The sequence below is a fragment of the Amblyomma maculatum genome, chromosome 1, assembly GCF_055883805.1.
Source record: "Amblyomma maculatum isolate TAMU_Amacu chromosome 1, ASM5588380v1, whole genome shotgun sequence".
NCBI lineage: Eukaryota > Metazoa > Arthropoda > Arachnida > Ixodida > Ixodidae > Amblyomma > Amblyomma maculatum.
In genome coordinates, this window is record NC_139344.1 from 183,285,896 (window position 1) to 183,305,901 (window position 20,006).

Here is a 20,006-nt window from a genome sequence, read left to right on the forward strand (position 1 = left end):
ATTATCGCGTCCTTCTCAGGAACCGGTAGTCAGCGCCGAAGGCTCGTGGTAACTTTACTCCCGTTTTCGGATTGCTTCACAGAGGAACCAGGCAGAACCAACTTGCTTCAGCACGAGATCGAAACGGGTGATGCGCGCCCTTTCAGATGTAACCCGCGGCCGTTAAGCGCGCATAAGAGACAGCTTCTCGACAGCGCCCTTGACGAGATGATAGATACCGGCACGGTGAGACCCTCACAAAGTCCTTGGGCGTCCCCAGAGGTTTTAGCGCCAAAGAAAGATGGTTCGGTCAGGCTGTGTGTTGATTATCGAAAGCTCAACTCACTGACGCCTACGGTTGCGTACCCTTTCCAGTCGATCGAGGCTGTGATGTACGCGTTAGGAAACGCAAGGTTCTTCACAGTCCTGGATGCAAGCAGAGGGTACCTGCAGATTGATGTGGCGGAAGGTGACATTCAGAAAACCGCATTCACCTGTCACCGCGGGCTCGTCGAATTTACTCGACTCCCGTTTGGTTTGTCTAATGCACCGAGCAAGTTCATGCGATTGATGGACATCGTGCTGGGCGATGCAAGGTTCAACTACGCGATGGCGTACCTCGACGACGTCGTAATATTCTCACAGTCGTTCGAAGAGCATCTCATTCACCTGAATTCCGTTCTTGAAAGAATGAGACGTGCGGGTATAACGATCAACCCAAAGAAAGTGCAGTTGGCATCAAAGAGAGTGAACCTCTTGGGATTTGTGGTTGATGATGGCACTTTGAGACCGAACGATGACAAACTGCAGGCAATTCTGAACTACCCCTGCCCGACGGACGTGAAAAGCTTGCAGAGGTTTTTGGGAATGGTTGCCTTTTACAGACAATTCATCCCTAGTTGTTCAGAGCTCGCTAGGCCGTTGAACCAGCTGTTGCGGAAAGGCTCGAAGTGGGTCTGGGGCAAGGAACAGAACGACGCTTTTGTTGCCTTGGCTCGCGCGATAGCGAACACCGCTAGTTTGAGCCTCCCTGACCTGAACAAGCCGTTCGTCTTGCAGACAGATGCTAGTGATGCCGGTGTAGGAGCTGTTTTGTTGCAGGAACACGAGGGCAAGCTGCGCCCTGTCGCGTTCGCTAGCCGCACGCTCACATCGGCGGAGCGGAATTACTCCGTGACCGAAAAGGAATGCCTGGCGATAATGTTCGCATTGTCAAAGTTCGACATGTACCTAGACGGAGCGGTTTTCACCGTGCAGACAGATCACCAGGCACTTTCGTGGTTAAAGAGGCTGAAAAACCCCGCAGGCAGACTCGCGAGATGGGCGCAGTACCACCGGGGCAGCATGAATAAGGTGGCCGATGCTTTATCGCGCGCACCGTTGAAGGCTGGTAGAAGCGCAGAAGAGGCGCAGACCAGCATTGCTGAAAGCGGCTTCGCCGCTAGTGGAGAGGAGGAAAGGGCGGACACGAGTGTCGCGCCCTGCGTAGTTAAAGAGAGAAAGGAGGCGGACAGAGGCTCCGCGCTGTGCTGCGAGAGAGAGAAGGCGCAGCAGCTGGTGGCGGCGGCTACTCGCCTGCCAAGAAGCGAGGCAGAGAGAAATCTGTCATGGGGAGTAGCGGTCAGTAGGGAAGAGCAAATTGAGGCCCAGAAAGCAGACGGTCTATGCCAGCGGGTGCTGACAGAGCTCGCGAGTAGTGCAGCTTGCACCGGGAACGCTGAGGGCAAGTACGACGCGTATCTGCTGGGCGATGACGGCTTACTGCTCCGCTACATCCCCCAACTTGATGAGGAAGAGGCGATTGCATCCCCCTTCCGAGTCGTGGTCCCGAGGAAGTTGCGGAAACGATTCTTCCAGTACTTCCATGACGCAGTAAGACTTACGATAAGTTATGCCGTGTCGCAACCTGGCCAGGTATGAGAAAGGATGTGCTGGGTTACGCCCGTACATGTCCTGTTTGCCAGGTAGCCAAGCCTCGGGCGGGGAAACCCGCTGGCATGATGAAGCCGGCAGTTAGCAACTATCCGTGGCAAGTGGTCGCGTGCGATATCATGGGACCCCTCCCTCGCTCCGCGCGCGGACACCAATATATCCTGGTAATAACGGACCACTACTCCAAGTGGGTTGAGGTTTTCTCCCTTAGGAAGCTTGTGTCTGAACGGATTTGGGAGAAACTGTTGGAGACATTCACTCGTTTTGGTTTCCCCTCCGACCCGATTACAGACAATGCCTCGTATTTCACAAGCAAAGTCTTTGTTGATTCCTGTCGGGCGCTTCAAATCCGCCACAGGAAAACGAGTCCCTACCACGCTCAGAGCAACATAACCGAGAGAGTGAATCGGAATGTTAAGAGTATGCTGGTCGCGACGACCGAGCAGCACAGAGATTGGGACGCACGGCTGTCCGAACTGGCTTTCGCCACTAGAACAACCGTGAACAGGTCGGTGGGTATGACACCTGCTTACTTGAATTTTGGGAAAGAGATCGCTTTTCCGCTAGAGAACGCCCTACTTGATGCGGCGGGGCCCGCGCCCCCTCCGCTTACACAGTACGCGGCAAAGCTCCGCGAGCGCCTTGAGGCAGCGCAGCGCGCGGCTTGTGAAAACCTCGATGTCGCGCGCATGGAGCAAGCGGATCAGTACAACAAAGGTCGTCGTCACGTCGTTTTCAACACGGGCGACTTGGTACTGAAAAGAACGCACCCGCTTAGTAACGCAGCGCGTGGTTTCGCGTTTCGCCGCGTCGCTAGCGCACAAGTGGGTTGGACCGTTCGAAGTTACGGCACGGACTACGCCACTCACCTACCAGCTGCAGTTGTTGGCGAGCGGTGAAACCGCTGGTCCGGTGCACGTCGCAGACTTGAAAGCTTACCACCTTCGCAAGGACGATAACTGCGAAACGGGGGAAGCTCAAAGCGATGCAGCGATCTCCCCCAAAGTAAGGCGTACAGGCAGCAACCCGGTTCGCAACCTACGCTATAACCTAAGGCCAAGGTAGTGCACTGCTTTGTCTAACGTCTTTGCTTCTTTCAGAATGCATTCTGATAAGATTTTGCAGCAGCCAGATGAACCACCGTCGCTGGGGCGGGTAACCGCACCCAGCGCATGGTTCCAGGAGGGGCCACATAAACAGGGGGTACCCCCCTAGTTTGTAGTGGTTTGTGGCCCATCATTGTGACCAGCGCGGCCATGCTGGCCGTCTTCAACGAGTCTGGATTGGAGCCCGCTGCCCAGGCCTGGAGTACGGGCCTCAGGAAGCCAGGTGTGCCCGGGGCGGAAACGCCTGCTGCAATGTGCATCCAGCACGGCGCCACGTGGAAAGGGGTCAACGATGTAGAGCAGCAGCTCAGGGGCACTGCCAGGCGTATCCGTGGCCGAGCCCAGCTGCGCTGTGACCCCGAGGATGTGGCCGCTGCCGGAGAGGGACTAGTCGGAACAGTCCCGCCATGCCTGCTGCTTCTCCCGTCACACGAACCAGCTGAGAGGGCATCCCGCCAGAGCCAGGCGACAAGCCTCCCTATTTTACGCCGACCCGGGCTCAGACATGGACATGGCCCAGCTGTTGGCGTAGCTTGGGTCGGACGCTGAGGGGGGGGAAGATGTGGGGCCCTGCACCACGTATCCGTAAGGCCCGTGCGCGCCGCGCATTCCAAGGCTGCGCCACTATCCCAATGCCCCCTGCGCGATGCCTGTTTCTCTCTCCCCGCTCGTTCGGAGATAACCGGTCCCGCGCGAGGGGGCTATAAAGGAAGCCTCGCGCCGCTGTCGCTCACTCTTTGGTCCCTGCCTCCTCGTTCCTGCTTCGCTCCTGGCGCTCTCCACGGAAACGACCTGCAGCCGCTCGGACGACGACCTAGCACCGACTTCGACGATCCCTGTGAGATTAAAGATGTTTGTCATACGGCCCACTGTGTGTTTGTCGTGCGCATCCCTCGGGCAGAGGAATCGCCCACAAACTGAAGGAGGCAATGGTAAGTGCTCACGATGTGGTTTACTTTTGAGCCCCGAGTGCGTACCACGAAGCTGCTAAGCCTTTAACGGACACGCAGAGAGATATGAACAAAGCGGAAACGCAAGGCGAACACGCAGTAGAGATCTCCCACACTGCTGTACCCGCACTTCCCACCCTTTGCCATCTGCCCTCCGTCTCTGCGGTGTTTGACTCTCGTCAAGCAGTACCCCAGTGTGCTGTCGGATGCAGTAACTTATACACAACCCAAAACCCTGGGCTCTGCATGCCGGCTCGAACACAATCATCTAAGGCTCCATGCAGCACCCCCCCCCCCCCAATGCAGTCGGCTAACCACGTTCTTGTAGATACGGCATTTGACGGAAAACAAAACCATCCTTTGTAATTGCACTGTAACTTCAACCAGACTTTTTTCTGGAAAAATATTACGTCCAAAATTTTATGAAATGCATGACATGAAAGCTATGAAGGCAATTTTCCAGCACAGTTCGCATAACAAATTATGCGTTGTCAAACAATTTTTTTGCGAAAAACATTTGAGCAAACCTTGAGTAAATCTTTTAAAGATATCTCTACCTTAAAGAAAAAACTTTAATGTTTGAATATGCGAATTGACTGACGCTATATTAGCCACTTTCTGTTAAAAAAAGATACTTCTATTTTTTATCTACAACCAGCCGTAGTTCTCCAGCGACGCTATAGTGAACCTCGAGTTTTCTAACTACCTTCAGGATGCTTGAGTCAACGCGGCTATGGTTCACTCTTACACGCTGATAAAAGGTATCCTCATCTAATACAGCCCTGCAATGTGCTTGTATGCGTATGTAGAGAGGCTTTTGCAATTTGCGTTGCTTTTAGCGCACCCTACTCGCGCTCTTTCCGGATTAATTAACGTTCAGCTATTTTATTTTGTTTTTCTTCTAGCTTTTAACAATATGCAGAGCTTTAAAAGTTTGTTATCACTCTAATGGCTATATAACTGCTCAGTTCTCCAAATGCACGCAGGTCGCACCTTTGCATTTGTATGCATAGCCAAGTGCTCACAGGTCGGTTCGCGTGAAGAGCATTCGCTAGGCTGCTTGTGGAAGCAATCACTTATCTGTAACCATAGCTTCAATTGAATGTGAAGTTCTGACAAAGACAGCTGCCCAAACAATAACTCCGCGCTGGCGTATTAGTTAAGCCCTTTCAGAAAAACTACGCTATAGGAATGCTCTAATAATTCCATAAAGCACGATAAAATTTCCTAGTGCCGCTAATCGTATTGCCACCTTATTGTGTTAGGATTTCAGTGATGTATCGGAGTATAGAAGATACAGTACCGAGTAACTGTATCGAAACTCGATTTCGATCCTGTATCGGTACCGGAAATGCAATTTTTCAGGGTATCGAGTATCGGTATCGAAGATACTATTTCGAAGTATCTCACCCGGCCCTCGGTCTTTTATTTAGCTGAAGAATGGTGCTTTACACAGCGTTCTTGGGTCATCGACCTTCAAAATGCATATTCTAAATTTTCTTTGTTAATAATGTGCCTGTAGATATTGTGCCTTTTCTATTCTATTTTTATCAACCCGCCACAAGAATTGCAATGTTTTTTGTTTTGTTTTTTTGTGTTCCTAAATTGCTTTGTAACTTATGTTTTTGAAAAGAGCATTCCATTATTTAAAATTCAGTATGCTGCAGTATTATTAGCGCTGGCAAAAAAATATCTTCAGAGACCTATGAAAAACGGCCATTTTCTTGAAGTAACAAAAGAGTTAAGCACTGGTTGCAGGCAGCTCTTCAAACTTGGTGGGGGGAAGAGGTTTGAGAACCATGCGTCTTATTGCTCACAAAATAAAAGGCATTGAATGCCGATGAGCATTCACTGCATGACATGACAGAGGTGTTTCTGACTACTGTCATGAGACAAAATGATGAGAGGTACAGCAAGGAGAGATCACCTTCTAGAATTTCTTAGAACTAGATTTGGTAAAATACAGTCTCACAAAAAATATTTTACACCTACTAAAAGGTGAATAATAAATAGTATTTTAAATGGTCACTGTACTTGGCCCTCCACAAATATTCCATACTAAAATCTGTCACTGCTTTCATGCCATGATCTGCCACAGCATGGATGACAGCCTCTTGCAAGAAATGCATTTTCTAATCTAAGCAGGTAGGACCAATGCTGTTATGTCTACTGCCTGTATGTGAACAATTTTTGAGCAATATGTGCCAAGGTTGACTGAAAAAAGCATGCTTAGTTGTAGAACGCCACTGACAGAGCAAGCGATATGGAATTTGTGACCTTGCACAAAAAAGCATGATCCTACTGGTGGTTTGGCTGGATTTACATTAAAAGATCAAAATTCTTTTAGTGCAACAGAAAGCTCATTCAAGGTGACTGACTCTACAATGCTCTTAAAGAAACCCCGTGATTACTTGATTACATTTAATGACAACTTTCCTACAAAAGGTCACCCTCATTTTTATGCCCCCTCTCGATAAAACCCCAATGAAAGTGGGATAGCAATTGCATACCAGCAACAAGGAACCAAAAAACTGAACTGGCTCCAGCTGCAAGACCGAAAATAGTCTGAGCACAGCATAGTGTCCACTTTCAGAGTAATGAACGAAAGCTGTAAGTACATCAACACCGACGTTAAGGAAGCAACGTTTTGCAATACAGATAAATATATATATATATATATATACATTAATTTACATAGATATTGTTTATATAGATATTATTAACCACTGTAAAATATCATTCACACTTTTCAAATTAACAACTCTCTGCATTAAAAAAACAGACCTAAACCTTGCTAAGACATAGTCATGCGACAGTATCTCAATATGTGCTATTCTCAATGCCAAGTAGAAATAAAAACTCCCTATGTTATCAGTGTTGCAACGCCCGATTCTGCCAACACGAGTCAAGATCTTTTTACTTCTATCACAACCTTGCAACAAGCTTCACACAAAGTAGCATAACATGCAGCAAAGGTGGATCTTGCTCAGCTGCCACCTTGATATTGTTTTGCACGGAACCTGAAGTAAAACAAATTTATTCCCAATCTGTTGCTATCACCAAGGGTGGCCCTGGAGAATGCTTTTAAGATTAGCAGAAGGGGGACACCACTATCGTTGCTCAGTTAGAAGAGTACTACACAGCACACATCATGAACATAGCTGTGAACAGGCCATAATCCTGAGCTCATGCCTGGCCTAAGCTTTAAGCTACTGACCTGGCCAGACACTGAAAGAGCTTATATCCGGCCCTGTGCTAGGACTTAAAGCCTGGCCTGACCTGTTATAATTGCAACTGAAGCAATGACAACAAAGAAAAAAATAACTTCGGGAAAATTATTTTAAATGACCTCTAAATGTAGAGCTCTCACATACAAAATGACAAATTTGTGAGGAATATATAGAAGCACAACGCATACACTGAATTATCATTGTCAAATATTATGCAAAAATAAGCTATTCATCACTTGAGGCATGAGCGGTGCTCCCACACTGTGAATCCGACTTGATCACTGCTCAGACTGGTGGCTTTAACGTCTAATACTTTTCTTAGCAAAAAGAGCAAGTTTCAGGTATGTGGCTTCCTTGCTTCTCCAAAACTGTGCTAGCTTAAACTCTGAGCAAAGGGTTGATCCTACTCGACGAGCTCATCCTGCTTGGCAGTCCGGATGCTGGTTGCATCGCAGCACTCGCTAAACAAGTCCATGTATGGCCTTTTGTCAGAGGTTGTTTTACACAATGCTCACTAACTCCCGTGGTGACGATGCAACAGGCTCTTACACACCCATTCATTTCCTTACATTTGTTGGCAGAAACTATCTGTAACGCTGCATACTAGCACACCTACATCGCATTTCATCAAAACTGCAGGCAGGAAACTTTATATCTTATGTTCCATGGTCAGGGTGACTTTTGCCTTCAGGAAGTAGTGGACAAGCTGCTGAATTTTTGCCATCTCTGTTACCTTTGACACGTCTAGATTTTTTGCAAATTTCAATAATGCTAGAGGCAGCGTTGGCTTCTTGTCTGCCTCCAGAGCACATGTTGCTTTGGAAAATGCAGAAATGCAATTAGTTCTTTTAAAAGAGAAGTGTTTCAATTACTGCAATTTTGCCAAATACAGATAGAAGTATAGAAAGTTTTGTGTTCTACCTTATCAGAGCTTCCTGGTAGATGTAATGGTTGAGTTGGCTACCTAACCTGAGATTTTCGTGAGTGATTTGACATCTTTCAATGTCTCACTAGCAAGGGGCTTCAGCTGCGACAAAATCTTTGCAGAATGTGTTCCAAGGGATAGATAGTATTCATGAGATCTGCCAAGAAGACCATTGTGTTTTAAGTCTAGACAGCTTACGTGAGTGATATTTGCACCGTGGTCTGTCACAAAAGTAGCCGCCTGACGAGCATCCCTATCTATCCAAAATTTATAGAGAAAAACTGGCACAATTTGTTTCAAATGGTTTCCACAGTCTGGTCCCCACAAGGAAAACTGCAAGTAAAAGGTAAAAGGAATGTGGGGGTGCAGGCACCACTCACTATCAATGTAAGGTGTCATAACCATCACATACGCCACTTAGTAGAAACTGTAAATACACATATCTGTACTGATTGTACAGTGATGTGAAGGGGACAGATCCTCTAGACCTGAACATTGTCACAGTCAACTCAAATGTGAATTAAACCTAGCGGTGCTTTTGTAAATCTACTGGCATTATGTCACACATGGGCATGTATCTTTTGCGCAAACACTAAGCTGCAGTCAACCTCTCATTTGCAGAGGCTAGAAAGCTGTGAGTTTGGCTACTTCAGATTAGAAGATACAGTTCATCTTACACCAGTTTCTCTGCAAATGCAATGTGCCCTGCACAACTTTCACTGCACATAGTAAATTCCTACAGGTGAATTCAGAGTCAGCTACGATGACAAACTTCACTCTTCCAGAAGCTTTAGGAACCACCTTCAGCTGAAATTCACTCCTGAAGTTTTCAGAAAAGCATGATGGTACAAGCCTGACTTCTTGAAGTTCATGGTGTATATGAAGTGAGCAAAAAATTTGAAGCACAAAAGGAGCGACAGAAGCACCTAGAATGGATACCATGCTGTGGCTGGGAGACACTGACTGATGTTTTTGAAGCAGTTCCTCTTGCACTGTCGAAACAAATAAGCCAGCAAAGCTGCAACAACAAGGCACGCTCTCCTGCTAATGCCGATATGATGACAACATCCCCATTTCTGTCAACAAACATTTACAACAAAATAAAACAACTGAGCCTGCACCACAAGGGAACAATAAACTGAGGAGGTGACTGATACCCTTAACTGAGTGTTTTCAACGGCATTTCAGTTGGCGGTCAGTTGAACTCAACGGCAGTTAGCGACCGTTACATGGCAGCACCAACTGCAGTACTAGAAATCTCAACTGCAGTTCAGTTCAACTGAGGCCGGCGGTTGCAGGTGAACCAGTCAACTGACAAGATGGCTGTCAGCAGGCGTGTCGCATTGGCCGGGTCGGCAGCATTTCCAACTGCTGTTTGTACTAAGATCAAACGGAAGGTTGGTGCCCCAACTAGCGCAAGTATCAGCCTGTGACTTTAGCTACTCAGACGAGTGTCAAAACACAAGTGCGCGAAACGGCAGCAAGAAAACTATGATGAAGAAATGATGCCAGACGTGCCTCAAATGGATTGACTTGGCTCTATGTCGAGTTCATTTGTCGCATACTTTCGAGAAACATGCAAAATGCACAATTTAATAATATATAACGTGCAGATGTTGTAAAAAGTTATTTATAATAAAAAATAAAGCACCTTTTATAGTAAAAATTGCTTGCATGTGGCGGGATCACGTGATTCTGAGGAACAACTAAGTTTCGCGATATGGTCCGTGTAACTAGAGTCAACTGCCATTCAATTCGTCAGTTGAAACGCTGAACTGCCATTTAACTGAACAGCAGTTGAAACTGCCCGTTTTGGCATAGCATCACCTTTACGGCACTTTTTTCCACCTGCCTGCATGCCCGCTTCCATCGCGTCTATGCCGAGGCCAGAGGCAAGCCACGATGAAGACAGGAGAGGCAATGGCACAGCACGGATGATGAGACACGACTATCTCCCCCAGCGGTGAAGCTTAACTGAAACAAAAATGTGTTTCAAGCCCCCACAATAACTTGCGTTTGCTTTCTGTTAGAGTTTGCACTTGTCTCCAATCCTTGTAAATTCCCTTCTTGATGGTCTAACAAAGCACTTCCTGCTGTGCAAGCAAGAAGCCCAAAGTGCCAGGCCCACATTGACAATATTACAAAAGTTACATGTACTCGAACTTGGACAGCGCAACTGGCCCGTCCACGACAAATGTACCCTGGCCCAGGCCTGGCACAAGCATGAGTCAGAAAGCTTTCAGGTAGTCCGAGCTCGGCCCATGGTCCAGGCAGGGTACACGCTTTAAGGCCAGCCCAAGCCTCCCATCTAAACAATTTTAGCTTTATTAATTTCGAATCTAGTCAACATCAATACAAAATTATTTGGGGGACACTTAAGCTCTGCCCGTAAGCATATGATGCAACTGCATTAAAGGCTTCCATATGGACCCTTGTTTGCGTACATGCACTTTGCTGCTCAATCACTGATCCTTTAATTTGTGGCTCAATTGTCTGACAAATGCTCATAACATGCATTCATAAGCTGGCCAATTGCATAAAGGTTTAACCAAGCCATATACCCTTGTTTGTGTACATGCACTTAGCTGCTCAATCACTAATCCTTTAATTTGTGCCTCTATTGTCTGACAAATGCTCATCAGCACACATTCATAAGCTGGCAAATTACACGAAGGTTTAACCAAGCTATATAAATGTGCCCCTAGGGGTAGCATGTCTGACTCAGGATCAAAGGACCCCAGGTTCGATTCCCATCCCCTGCCAACTCAGTTTATCATGAGGTCTCATGCCACAGCCCAATCTGCCAACCAATCAGTGCCTGGCTATGTCACCTGCCAACTACCACTATGCATGCTCGTGATTTTTGAGTCATAATGACAAGAATTCAATGCTGTCACATTAAAAAATTAAGTTCTCCAACGCTTTCCTAGGTTTCTATTACTTTTTGCTTCTTTCTTATGCATACTGTAGTAAGCTCCTCACATACCCCTGCTTGCATAGTAGCCATAGTAGTAGAAGTAGTAGCAATAGTACATGAGGTACTGTGCTCAGAAGCTACATGTTGACTATGTGAGACTACGTAGTGGCAGGCTCCCAAATAATTTTATCACTCAGAATTCTTTACATGCAACACATTGTGGGTCACTAGTAAGTCGCTTTTTATATTCCTGCTGTACAGCCACGAATACCGAGTAACATGATAAAACCACAGGACACCTCAGATTTTTCACAAAGTAATGAAAAGCATGCATGCTATGTCGCTATTGCCACCTCTTATTAGCTTATACACTCACTGGTAGGTCACACCACACAAGAAAATTGAAGGGCAGCCACAGGTTGGCCGTGACACAGATCCTATAGTTGCCGAAAAATTGCTGCCACAGAAACAGGTTAAAATGCACTGATACTGCACAGCACACAAGCATATTTTTGCATTTAGCGTCCACTAAAATGCCACCATAGACGGATTTTGATTCCATGACCAAGAACTCAGTAGCTGAATGTAACAGCCACTGAACCTCCACGGCAGGTGCACTGAATGTGCTGGGCTCACTCAAAACAGCCCGAGTTATAATAAATTTTCGCTTATTACGAATGAGGGTGGAGCTACCGCCAAAATATGCATTAGAGCTATGGTACTAAACCTCAAATAAAAAGGACAACCATGGCTGCACCACTCGGCTATAAGGAACAGTGGAACCAGCAGACTGGCAAAGACTAAATATGCACTTATTCTGTGGCGCTACAGTGGAAGTCACGCATAAAGGGGAAGAGGACTTGCATTTGTTACTTTGTCGTGGCACGTATTGTTCGGAGTAGGGATGCGTAGTGTGAAGTGGGGAAGAGAAAGTTTGTAGGGTCTATTTTCCACGGGACAGGGCAAAAACTTGTCACCTTCTCTTTCCTGCCGGGCCTTCTCAGCAGATCCACAGAACACAGTCCTCGAATACAGTATTCACTACGATTTCACACTACGTGGTTAACCACCACATCACGGAAACCGGTCGATGCCATTGGATGAAGGACCTCTTTTGACGCGTATTTGCCGCTACATTCTTGAGTTGTATCAGACTATAGTATCGCCTCCTTAAAATACTTGGTCGTCAGAAAGTGTCTCAACCAGGAGCATACGACCCCACTGGAGAGCTTAAAAAGCGACTTGATAGTGCCTGCCTTAAAAAAAAAAAATGTTCACAACCTACTTCCTAAAGAAATAAATGCCACTTTAGTCGAAATTAACCTTTTTTTTTCTACGAACTTTTGACATAATGAACACATCTTGTTTGACTGTCAAGTTCGTTATAAGTGGGCTTCACTGTATGCAGCCTTAGTGAAAAGTAGCCCATGGTGTCTGCTTCTAAGTCACTTCGTGGGTCTCCTGCAACACCCTCAGGATTCGAAGATTTGCAAGTAGAAAAACTGAAGATTTCTCCAGAGGTTCCAGATGCTTGCAATAAATTTAACGCCACATAGCTTGACCCAAAAGAAAACCTCTCAGGCCCTAAACTTTTGATAAAGGGTGTACATATCTCTCAAAAAAAGGTTTTGCAGTAGAGTTTTCACATATTAAGATATGCATTCCTTAGGAAACATAGTGTAACCTGCTTTTATAATCCTTGTAGCAAGCCATCAGTTGGGAATCAAACCAACAATCAACAATAAACACATACAAAGTTTCAAGGACACGCCCGACATGCTTATCAAGCAAAAGCAGACTGGATTCACCCGCTTATCGACTGAATGTTGGCAGTGCACTGTTCTGTTTCCGCCTGGCTGTGCAGGTCCTTTTGGAACAAGTCTGTGGGGAAAAATTCCAGACAAAGTTGCTGTCAGGTCCCCACAAATACATTTTAGCAGAACCCGTGCAGCTAGGCAGGTGTGGAACAGTGCGCTGCCAACATTAATTTGGGAAGCACCCAAATCTGACCAGCTTGTGCCTGGTAGGCATGTAGGGTATGTTATCATCTTCAGTTTCGAAACCATCATGGCAAGCTACAACGACCTTGCACATGTTGGTTGATAGTTCGACTTCTGAACAATGGATGACACAAGTCGAGACTAGCAATTCTGTGCTAGACCTTATGCAAATTCAGTAGCACACCAGTACATCGATTTGGCGGTGCACCATCACCTCAAAAGCTGCTTGCCTCATTGAGGGTGACAGACAGCACCACTACACCACGAAAATGCCTAACAGGCTTCTCATGCAATCATGTAAAAAAAAAAGGGGGGGGGGAGCATTCATGGAAGTGTTTTGGTGCCCACCACTGCACACTCCAGGCAAATTGTCTGCTTTTACAAATGCTTCAGTGCAAGTATTATAGTTCATGCTAGCAGCTTTCTGCCTATGGAAGACTACAACTTTTTACAAGTCACATTTTGATGTTGTGCACAACATGGAATGCAGCAAAATTCTGCCAAACATTGCACACAGAGTTTATGTTCACTGCATTGTGGGTCGGGCCACTGGTAGATCTCATGGCAAACGAATATTGTGTCTTGCCATGAAGAAGGCTAGACGCAAGTGTTACTTCTGACAAAACTCAAGGCAAAAAAACATTCACGACATCAGGGCCCGTATTCAGAGTTTGTGTCGTTATCGAATTGTCGCTATCTCACGTGACCTCGAGTCATCTGATTGGCCGAAACACCGAAACCGGGTGCTGCCACTACAAAACTGAAAAAGGTGGTAATATTCGTTTCCGGCGTTTCGACCAATCAGATGACTCGAGGTCACGTGAGATAGCGACAATTCGATAACGACGCCAACTCTGAATACGGGCCCTTCGTTACCTTTGGTCTGGATGAATTGTTAACTACCGGTGACAAATTCCATAAGATGCACCCAGCGTTGTGTGAGAAGCCCAACGCGTAACGACCACGAAATATAAGGATAGCGATCGGCACAGCATCATGATCTTCATTTTCTCAACAGATGCACACTGACCACAACAGAATGTTCAATACGGCGACTCTGGTCACACATCGCCTTCCGCTTTCCCGAATTGGTCTTGTTCTGAACGAGAACACGTGGAAGGAGAAATGCCTTTATATCTTGAGTGTTCACCTTTGGCAAAGCGAACCTCCATCCTTTTCAGCTAAGCCGCCGATTGGTTACCGGTTTGCGACCAGCAAAGGTAGAAATTCGAACAGTGGTCGAATGGACTGCGACTGTCGCTTTTCGACCAATGCGACCATTTGCGAGTCGTTTTTCGACCAATGCGACCATTGGCGACATTCGCTTTTCGACCAAAACGGTCGCACAAACTCCGCGAGTCGCAAGTGTGAACGGGCCTGTAAAATCTGCGACACGCATGCGGTCCGAGGGCGCGAGGTACACTTTTCTAACCTGGCGCAATCGCCTTTAGCCGGCGATCGCCAAAATATGAAAAAGGTACTATACACATGTGTGCACGTCCTTAGGTAACAAGAAAGGGGGTGAATTTATCTCATCAAGTGAAGAATCGCAACTTTTAACGACGTGCCGCTAGGCGAACCTGGGCACTTTCCGCAAAGCACACTCACACACACGTTCGCCATTGGTTACCCAAACGCCAGTATATACCACGCATCGTGCAAACACTTCCAAATATAAACGTAGTATTTAAACACACTCGCCCCGAAAACACAAATGATTACTTTTTCTCTTAGGGTTACCTACCAGGATGGCTGCTATAGACAACACAACGCAAATGTTGGATCATACAAATGACCACACAAATGATTTTGCTGGCAGATTGCAGAAAATCTAAGCTTACCTCGCAGTGTACAAGTGGACTATATCACTGGCACAGGCACAAGCGTCGCGGTGTCAAAGCTACCAAGGCGGTGTAATAGCGGCAATACAGGCCAACCACACACGCCACACGGCAGCCATCAACGGCTAGAACGGCGCCGTGACGCCGTTCGGTTGGCTAAAAGAAGGCGCTAGCAGCGCCTCCGCAGGTGCCTGCGGCCAGCAACGTTCGCAGAACCACGCAGAACTTCGCCGTCTTCGCCACGGCCGGTCTCGAGGGCTCGAGGGCCTCGAGAGCGCGCCTGCTTTCTTATTTCGAACCCTTTCTTCCCGTGGTAAGAAATCATTGGTCTGCGCGGTTATGATAACCCAGCAATGGCGGCGGCCATGGAGGGAGGAATGAAGGGAGGTACGCTTACATTATAGTGAACTAGAATTGAACTAGAATATATATATATATAGCTTACATGGAGGAAAGAAAGAACTTGTACGCTTATGAGTGGTCTTCGTGCCGTCCGTCGTCTGCAAGTAGTGATCGAGGATTTGCTGCAGCACAGCAATGCTGTCAAATTGTCTTGAAAGATAGCTCGTCAGTACAGTCAGATCAGTCATCTGATGAGGAGTGTAGTGTGGCGGCTTTGCAAGCTCCGAGGCGAGAATTACCCTGCGCTCGGAATGTTGAACTGTTGAGCTACTGGTGTTTCGGGTGTGATCGCCAGTGGATTAAATTAAAACTTTAATTTCCACCGATTTAGGAGGCCCCCTACTCCCCGCTCCTGGCACGCAGGCCTGAGGAACGGGGGCTGGAACCTCCGCGACTAAGGACTGGCGAATATACATTGGTTATTCGCGGCCTCAGCCGCCAGGCGGACGGCTTTCTGCTGGTCAGCGGGGACGTCGCTTCGCAGCAGGGTTACCCAGGCTTCTCTACTTTTAATGTTGTCCCTAGCGCCCGGAGACTTAGGGCATTCCCAAATTATATGGTCGAGGGTCCCCCTCGCTTCGCAGGCTTTACATTTATCGTTTTTTCTCTCCTCTATCTGGGTTTGAAACAACCAGACAGGGTTCGGGAAATTTCCGGCTTGTAATCGCCGCCAGGCTATGGTCTCTTTATTATTTAAGCTAGGATCCGGTGGCGGCATCAGACGTCTTCCTAATCTATAATTTTCGATTATTTCTTTATAGGTTTGCAAACGTTCGTCCATCGCCTGGCAGTCGGGCGGCTCCGCGTTTGCCCGGAAGTAGAGATCTCGGGCTAAATCATGGGCCGCCTCGTTGCCGGGGACGGACGTGTGTGCTGGGACCCAAATTAGGGTCATTTTGCGATCAATTTCAGTTGCAGCTTTTAGAATTCGGGCGGCTTCTTGTGAGACCCTGCCTTTTCCGATATTCCAGAGAGCAGTTTTACTGTCGCTAAAGATCAATCTAGCCTTCGTTCCGACGCAAGCGAGCGCTTGCGACCTCTTCAGCCGTGTCTATGTTTCTACTTCGGATGGTGGCGGAGACGACTCGTGCGCCGCTACCATCGACTACCGCGGCGACTGCCGCCCCTGATAGGCCGCTTGCAGCGTCTACGTAGGCAACTTCTTTTACTCTGAATTCTTTTGCACTTTTAACCAGTGCTTCTGCTCTCTTCTCCCGTCTCTCCTTGTGGTATTCTGGGTGCATGTTGCGGGGGAGAGGACGGACAATGATGTTCTCGCGACATTGTGGTGGTAGGAAAACCTTGTCGGCTGTGCCCCTATCTATTTTTCGACCCACCCATTCTAAGATGGTTCGACCCGTGCTCGACCTACTTAATCTTTCATGTTGGGCGATTCTTACCGCTTCAGCAAGTTCCGTCCAGCTATTATGCACTCCCATTTCTATCAGGCGTTCCGTAGAAGAGGAGATGGGTAGACCCAGCGCCCTCTTGACGCAACGCCTGATGAGTGCGTCTATCTTTTCTTTTTCATTGGTCCTGATGTTGAGGAACGGTGTGGCATAGCATATTCGACTTATTATGTACGCCTGCATCAGTCTCAAGAGGCTTCTCTCTTTGAGGCCTCTGCCTTTGAATGCAATCCTCCTAAATATTCCTGTTACCTGCGTCGCGTAGGTAGTGAGTTTTTTTATCGTTCCGTCATTATACTCGTCCTCTTGAATAAAAAGTCCGAGGATTCTGATTTGCTGGACTCTTGGTACGGTTTTGCCGTCGACCTTTATTTCTACGTTAAAGTCGCCCTTGCACCTCATTGATTTTGGATTATGTATGAAAAGTTCGGATTTTTGCGGAGAGCACGAAAGACCCCTTTCGGCCGCGTAGGACACAATGGTGTCCGCCGCCGCCTGTAGGCGTTCCTCTATGCTGCCATCGCTGCCGTTGTTCATCCAGAGATTAACGTCGTCCGCGTAAATGCTGAACTTCAGGTCTTTTATGACTTTAAGGGCAGCAGGAAGGCCTCTCATCACCACGTTAAAAAGGAAGGGGGAGAGCACCGAGCCTTGCGGAGTTCCTTTACTTCCCAGGTGGACAGTGGGGGATTCTAGGTCCTGAAACTTTAGTTTCAACGTCCTGTTTGTCAGGAAATCCATTACGTAATTATATGTCCTCTCGCCGACTCCTAATTCCTGTAGTCCCGCGAGAATTGCCTGGTTTTTACGTTGTCAAATGCTTTTGTTAGATCTAGTGCTAGAATTACCTTCGCGTCTCTGGATTTCGAGTCAATTATGTCATGTTGTAATCGGAGCATTACATCCTGTGTGCACAGGCCCGGTCGGAACCCGACCATCTCATGCGGCCACAGGTCGTTTTTCTCCATGAAATTAGTTAGCCTTGTTTGGATTACGCGTTCCATAAGCTTTCCAATGCATGAGGTTAGAGAAATAGGTCTGAGGTTTTCCAATTTCGGGGGCTTGCCAGGTTTTGGAATTAGCACAACGTTTGCAGTTTTCCACTGCTGGGGAAGACGACCGCTACTCCATACTTCTTGCATGTAGTTGGTGAGTGCCGTTATGGAAGCGTCGTCTAGGTTTCGTAGCATTTTATTTGTTATTCCATCGGGGCCGGGAGCTGATCGCGTCTTTAAGCTAAGGATTTCGGCTCTAACTTCCGCTTCTGAGATGGGCGCGTCGAGGGCCTCGTTCGGTGGGCCCGCGTATTGCCTAAGAGGGAGGGATGTTGTATCGCCGACATATGTGTCTACGAGTTTAGTTATTAGTTCCGCGTCAGTCCCCTCGAACGCGTGTCTTGCCTTTGCTATTGTTGTGTTTGACTGTGTTTTCGAACTGTCGGGATTAAGAAGATATCGTAGCAGGCTCCACGTCTTTGAAAGGCTCATGTTGCCCTCCATTTCATCGCACCTGTTACACCAGTTTTCCTCGCAGAGTTTAATTGCATAATCCTCAATTTCCTTATTGTGCCTGGCTATTTTTCGCCTTAGGTTTCGGTTCCATCTCTGACACCGGAGGCGTCTTTCCATACCTTTTTTTGCTTCCCACATGTGTAGGAGTTTCCTGTCGACTGTTTTCGGTGCATCGTCCCCCTCTAGGGTAATGGTAGCGGATTTAACGTGGTGCATGAGGGTTTCTGCCCAATCGTCGATATTTTCAATATTTTGGTCCATGTTGGCAGATTCCCTAATTTGTCTGAATTTCTCCCATTCGATTGCGCTGATCTTTTCTCGTCTTACTTTGACTCCCCGTTTAAGCGTTATTTCGAGGACGTAATGATCGCTTCCAAAGTTGAGCTCTGTGTTGTTCCACCTAAGCTCCTCTATGTTTTTGGTAAATGTTAAGTCTGGGGTTGTGTCTTTGCTCACACTGTTTCCCACCCTCGTCGGGCAGCCAGAGTCTGTCTGCAGGGTGAGGTTTAATTCGTGAAAATCTTCCCATAACTGCCTGCCCTTCGGATCTTGCCTATTATATCCCCACTCTTGGTGGCAGGCGTTGAAGTCTCCTACAATTAGCAGGGGGTTAGCTCCGGCTGCCTTCATTGCTTTGCGAAATAATGTCTTGAACCTAACTTTGCGCTGCTGAGGAGAGCTATATATGTTTAGGACGAAAATACTGGGTTCCTTCTTCCTGCCCGTGATGATTTCAACGAAAACCGCCTCAATGTCGCGAGAACTAATTTCATGTTCGATCACCGCTACGTTCCTTTTGACGAATGTAGTGACCCGGGATTTTTCTCCCCGGCCACTAGCAAACGCTTGATATCCTGATAATTTAATTACTCCTTTGCCAGTTTCTTGTAGGGCTACGGCTAGAGGTTTTTCAACTATTTGCTCGAGATGTTGCACTAACGCTCGCTTGCGCGGGAATCCTCGGCAGTTCCACTGCCATATCGTCGAATTAATCTTTGGTTGCGTTTTGCCCATGTTGGAATTGGTCAAGTATCTCTTCTCTCACTGTTTGCCTTTCTGCCATAGCAGCAAGAGCCGCGTTTGTTTGTTTAGATTGTTCCTGAATTCGGTTTAGGGCGCCTATGATATTGGTCATGCCTGTCTCAAGCCGCTCGAGTCTCTATTTGGCGTCTAGTCTACGCTCTATTGCCGCCAGCGGATCCGTTTCCCCGCCTCTTCGTTTCTGCGGGGGAGGTGGCCTGCACTGTTCAGTGATCATAGCGTCCTCCTCCGTGTCTGACGCCGCGGGTGGTGTTAGCACCTTTGGCGTCGCAGGTGGAGGTGTCGGTTTGGCTACTTGTTTTGCGGGGAGAGCCTGTGGAGGCGGGGGAGCCCCGGAATTTGGCTGTGATTTAGATTGGTATTGGTCCTGAGTGAGTTTCTTAATTATCTCCCTCAGTTCCGCAACTTCCTTTCTTAACTTTTCTATTTCTTTGTTTTCCTCATCTTTAGCCTGGGGAACCCCACTGCTGAAACTCACGGTTTTACTGTCCCCGCTTGGGCTTCGCTTTTGGGTGGCCGACGGGTTCCTTGGGTCCCTGGAGTTAGCCGTGACTCTGGATTTGGACCCCGACCTGGACTTGGATCCGGACCGCTCCCTGCTGCTGCGGGAGCTTGATCGGTGACGTCGGTTGGCGTCCTCCAACTGCGGGAAGTCCCCGCTCTGCGCCCGGAAGCCTCCCCTTTCTTGAGAATATCCGCGTTGGTCACGGTGGTCTCTTCTGAATTTCGAGCGTCCTCTGCGGCCGCTCTCAGGTGTGGTGTT

At 47.6% G+C, this 20,006-nt stretch overlaps 1 protein-coding gene across 3 annotated transcripts in view; it reads right to left on the reverse strand.

Annotated features, from left to right (window-relative positions):
- Neos (nuclear receptor coactivator protein neosin) overlaps positions 1-15,039 on the reverse strand; it is a 105,038-nt gene extending 89,999 nt beyond the window's left edge. Inside the window, exons 1-2 of one of the 3 annotated variants that reach the window (XM_084589759.1) lie at positions 14,881-15,035; positions 12,848-12,920 (exon numbers count right to left, since the gene is read on the reverse strand). The gene's annotated coding sequence lies outside the window, so the exon portion shown is untranslated. Of the gene's footprint in view, positions 1-12,847; positions 12,921-14,880 lie in introns of all 3 variants that reach the window. The other 2 variants (XM_084589758.1, XM_084589760.1) reach the window with 2 other exon arrangements.
- Positions 15,040-20,006: the final 4,967 nt, after the last annotated feature.